Source organism: Accipiter gentilis, chromosome Z (genome assembly GCF_929443795.1).
Source record: "Accipiter gentilis chromosome Z, bAccGen1.1, whole genome shotgun sequence".
In the NCBI taxonomy this organism is placed as follows: Eukaryota; Metazoa; Chordata; class Aves; order Accipitriformes; family Accipitridae; genus Astur; species Astur gentilis.
Window position 1 is genome coordinate 3,270,621 of NC_064919.1, and position 6,000 is coordinate 3,276,620.

Sequence of the window (6,000 nt, forward strand, 5' to 3'; positions counted from 1 at the left end):
ATAAACAAGGATTTTGGAAAACTCAAGTTCCACCTAGCTTGCAGAGGTTAAATTTTACCTGGCAGCCAAATGGTTCTCTTTGCATGCTGCATGGTGTACAATAAGGATTAATTATCAGTTTGGAAACCATGTCATTTACTATTAAAGGCTTTCATCACCATAGATGAAGTACTGAAATTATCATGCTGCAAGCTTTGTCTGTAATTTAGTCAAATATATCACCTTAAATTAGAACAATAACTATGGAGATTAAAATTTCACCTTTTTTGAATCCTGATGGTTGGAAGCCATGCCAAGGTGCATGGCTTAGGTGTCCAAACATGCTTTTGTTAAAGAACGTGCTAGCACTAGCAAGCAGGAATCATAACTGGCATGGTGTCCCGAGTTGTTAACGATGGAGAAATTGCATAAGGGACAATTTAATTAGGAAGACATTCTTCCTCCACAGTTCCAGGCAGACCACTGAGAATCAGCAAAGTTGCTTTTGACTCCACAGGAGGACAGTATAAATGACTGGGCACCAGAGGGTTGTGGGACATACAGATAAAACACACAATTAGGCAAATTTACAGGACATGTCCTATGCATTGTGCTATGCTATGGGAAACTGGTGCAACACAGTTGTTGGCAGAACCCACAGATCAGTGGCAGCCAGGCCCCCCAAATCTACCCTATTTGGCAGTGGCAGATTTACCAGGAAAAGACCGTGTCAGTGCCAAACCCCACAAAACACAAGACGCTCCAAGAAGAGGCATCCCACGCTCCGTGTGATTATTTTGGTGTGCAATTTCAGGTCATTTATCAGTGGAATTTGGGCATAAACAGACCAACGGTTTTAGAAACTTCAGTCCACGGCTGGTAGAAGTACATTTTAAAAATGAAGTAAGACAGTAATCAGCTCATCTGCAAAGCTCTTTGTTCACTGAATAGTACATAACAGCTTCTCTTGAAAGAAATCATAGCAACTGAATTTAAGATGCTATTTTTATTTTGCAAAATGAAGCATAATTATTTAGAACATTTTCTAAAAGAGCACTTTGTAATCTAAGAAAAATATAATGCAGTAACAACATAATATCTTAAGATATTCTCTCATTCTGAGCAGTACTGCCTCTGTGTATATTCAGAATAACATTAAGCAGAAATATAAATGACTTACAATTGTTTTTCTGGGAGGTAAAAAGACTCAGGGACCTATGAAAGACCAGAAAGTACTCCAAAAATCATGCTGTAACTCCTGTGAGGCTTTTGGGTATGGGATGTTAGTTTGAGACTCCATTACCTTGCTTTATAACTGCTTTATAGCCCACATGCCAAAACAGCACTAGTTTAGTTTTGATATACATGTTAATGTATTTCTTTGGAAATTATTACTGCTTTTATTTGCTAAATTGGGGAAAATTCCAAATCATGTGCCATTTGTTTTGTATGTTCAACCTCTGCCTGAGTTCACTCCTTATATTTACAGTCTGTGTTTCACAGTGTATGCTGTTGCTTCAACGTTTTATTTAGCAAAATAGAAATAGAGGAACAAATAAAGGCACCAAATGTGAAGTATAGCCAGAAGGCTTTGACAGAAATAACAGCAGGGCTACTTCATCTTTACAGCATTTGATTCAGTGACATTGCAACTGACAAGGTTTCTGCTTTGAGCATTTAATTCTGTAATTTAAAGTACAGTTCAATACAACATAAAAAGGAGGAATGCCCAATTCAGTCACACACATGAATCCAAAAGTTTAAAGTGATATAAACATGCATACTTGATTGTATTTTTAATTTGAGTATTTTATATTCAAATATAAAATAGGAGAAAATAGTGGTAGTCAGGCACTAATATATTTTGCAGATGTCTGAAACTTAAGTAATACTTCATAATGCAATTGTTTATTGACAGAACATGATAACTAAAATTTTGAAATCATGGCAACTTCATAAATTATACTGAATTTCAGAAACAGATCAAAGCATAACAGTAAAATTCCAAAGTAATTCAGAAATAATAGAAAAATCTATTTGATTGAGGAATCTTTGTCCAGTGTATTATGATACTCACTTTCATACATTAGATTATAACCTTATAGAAGGAAATATTAAATTAGATAAAACAGACTAGTATGAATGTAAGAGGTCAAAATTTCTGAGTGACTCTTCGAATAAAGAGAGAACTATGACCTTCTCATTGTTATCTGTATTTCTCTTCAGGGATACAACATTTTGTCACATTAGCTTCTGATTAGTTACACATATGGTGAAAAATTATTATTCTCAAACAACAACATAGTCCCCACCTCCTTGTAGAAGACAATATTATTATTATTACATGTGGTTTCACTTACTAACTCTGATATTGTAGAACCTGATGCTATAAAAACAAAATGCCTGGACAGTCTTGAAAGGTTTGCCTGCAGCATATTATGAATAAAGAGACAGAGATGATTGACTGGAAATAACAAGGCAAAAACTTAACTCCACAGTATTAGCAACGGCAATCATGAAAGAAGAGAGCGGGGCGATACTTCTAACCTGTTACGCCCTGTGGTGTCTCCAGTGAGATCTAATTGCCCTATCTCACCAGGTCTATTGTAATATCATTTTAAAAATCAGAGTAATTACATCTACTCCTAGCTGAAGATGGTACAGGATGAAAGTAAAATCCAGATTGCATAGGGGTTATTTAGGGAAGATCCAACTGACCTACAAGAAGCATCAACTTCAATGCTGGTGGAGATGTCCTGGCTGTCTAACTCTGCAGTGCCTGTGTAACAGAGTGTCTGGACATTGCAGGTGCCTGAGCTATGATAAATAAAGGCATTTGCCAGAGGTGAATTGGTTATATCCACTGGGTACACCTACTCCATGTCAGCTGCTCTGTGGGAGTTTGTTTGTTATTAAATTTCTTCACCTTTCTGATATGGGAAGTAGGTATGGTCATGTTCATCTGATCCCCAAAAGAATATTCAGAATTACATAGGAATTTGGAAAAAAATCCTGTTTTGAAGTATGAAAATGGTTGGGACTGTTTACCTCAGACAGGTGGGGCATGAGAAGAGATGCTGTGCAAACATATAGTGCAGTAAATGCTCTGGAGCACTCAGATCCATGCATTTCCACTCTCTAGCTCATCAGGAGAGTGTGAGGGGGCATTTCATAAAACCCAAAGGTGGAAAATTAAAGAATGATAAATTAAAAAAAAAAAATCTTTCACACAAGATATATAAAAACTGTGAAACTCCTTATCACAGAGGCTCTTGGAGGACAAGAAAGTAATAGGATTTAAAAAGGATTAGACATTTATATGCATATCTGGAAGAGTCAGGGGTATAATTAAAGATACCAAACATTTCGGAAGGGCTATTAAGCCTTGAATTCAAGCCTTACACCAGCCTCTATTAATGATGGTATTTCTACATGGACTCTCACAGTCAGACATGGGCTGGCTCTGCCCATACTCTGATGCCACTTGACATGAAACAGCTTCACCTACTGCTGCCCTGTTAAAGCAGCATGGAGCTGAGTGAGGGAGGTTGAGCAGAGCTGTCAGCTTGCAAAAAATGGTAAAACCTGGAGGTCTGGCAGTTTTGACCATCTGAGAGTGGTACCGAGACCCTTGGGTGTGAACTGCTGTAGCAACAGCAATGTTCCTGAGTGCTACCATTCCCTTTCACACCTGCATATTTTCACAGATGTTATTCCCATGACATTTAGTTTCAGCACCTGTGCAAGGTAAGTGCAAAAGCAGAGCTACCTCACACTTTAAGAAAATACACAACATGCAAGGTCTGGAACTCCTGCCATATTATATTTATTTTTCTCTCTAGGTTGTTCCAAATCTAGTAATGCCCCTTTTGTATGTTGCTGCAATAGTAAAACAGATGCTACAGTAAAGACTACATCTTCAAAAGTTGGCTTAAATTTCTAAAAATCAAATTAATATTTAGTTGCTTCTATAATTTATTCCCAGAGGGCTTTTCTAGGGATGCTGTATATGCAAGAAGAGCTTTTCCTCCCTCCAAATGGTTACAGCTACTTGCCTGACAGGCAAGAAGAAATATATTCACACAGACATGAAAATATGTAATCTATAGCTTGTTTTCTAGGTTTGGTAATATGACTTTTGATACCCTTTCCAGCTGACTATTGTAACAGCATAGAGAGGATGAACGCTGTTCTGTTTCTTTGTAGGTGGCAGGGAGTGGTTATTTGTTTCTTTGCACCATCTGTATCTCATTAGTGGGACTCAACACAGGCAATGGCTGAACAGGGACAAGAAGGAACCATGCTTTCTCCTGCAATGCTGTTACAGGTGCAAAAAGACATGTTAGAAGGAAGGAACTTACTGTAATAGCTGTGCTATACTTCTTGGCTGACTGTATTGGACAAGACTTAAAAAATGGTCGTTCAGAAGTAGTCTGGAGTCAAAGCAAGTTGACTGACTTTCAAAAGCTAGAAGGAGTGTTTCACGGTGCTCTTTGTCAAGCCCAGTTCTCTATGGCAACTAGAATGCAGTTCTTGATTGTATTTTCAAAAGCAATTGCAAAACCTGTGATCTTTTCTTCCCTGGTCATTTTTGTGAATGTGCTTTAGGCTCCTACATTGTCTTCGTCCCTTTGCAGGATAACCAGACCAACTGTGCTGCACACTGTCATTAAAGTGTGACCATCTCCCTATTCAAATTAACTTTCACGTACTCAACCAAATGGGTATTACCCTGATCTTAGGTCTACTGCACTCTGATAACAGGACATGGCATTGTGCTGTTTTACTTGATCATATTGTCACTTTCATAATAGTTTTGCATTGCAGAATTATATAATTTCTTTCTACTGTTGAAGACATGATATATACTTGATGAAGAAAGTGCTATTTGAGAATTATGCAATAACAATGTGTCGTGGTTTAACCCCAGCCAGCAACTAAGCACGACGCAGCAGCTCTCTCACTCCTCCCTGGTGGGATGGGGGAGAGAATCTGAAGGGTAAAAGTGAGAAAACTCGTGGGTTGACATAAATACAGTTTAATAGGTAAAGCAAAAGCTGTGCATGTAAGCAAAGCAAACCAAGGAATTCATTCCCCACTCCCCACGGGCAGGCAGGAGTTCAGCCATCTCCAGGACAGCAGGGCTCCATCACGCCTAACCGTGACTTGGGAAGACAAACTCCATCACTCGGAATGTCCCCCCTTCCTTCTTCTTCTTCTTCCCCAGCTTTCTATGCTGAGCATGACGTCCTATGGCTTGGGACATCCCTTGGGTCAGTCGGGGTCAGCTGTCCCGGCTGGGTCCCCTCCCGGCTCCTTGTGCCCCCCCAGCCTGCTCCCTGGTGGGGGGGGGGGGAGAAGCAGCAAAGACCTTGGCTCTGTGCAAGCACTGCTCAGCACTAACACATACAGCCCTGTGTTATTGACACTTTTTCCAGCACAAATCCAAGGCATAGCCCCATACCAGCTGGTATGAAGAAAATTAACTCTCAGACAAAACCAGCCCACCATGCATTGAGATACATGAGGGTTTTAATACGAATGTCTTAATATACAAAGGATATCATAAAACATAAGAGCTTCTTCTGTTTTGCGGGATAGTAAACCAGAAGCTGCACTAGTGAATTGATGTGACATATTGCATTTTTGTCAGTTTACACTGCATTGAGATCAAGCTCCCAGCTTTAACCTGGTGAGGTTAGGAAATCCTGATGGTTATGATATTAAAGTATTCCTTAGATTCAGTTCCTGGAACTACTACAACCTTTGTGATTAACCTGGCGCAAATCTCTTAGCTCTTCTGTGTTTCATTTCTCCATCTAGAAAGCAGGAGCCGTAATACCTTCTTACTTCGCAATGATACTGTATGAATTACTACATGAGCATACATATATAAATGATTGTGTATCATTTGAATCCTGCAGTAACTGGGAGCAAACCAACTGCTGGAGACGTATTCACTCAAATCTGCAGTAGCTGTTTGGCCGCAATGGGAAATCAGTCAGCAAGGTCTGAATAACT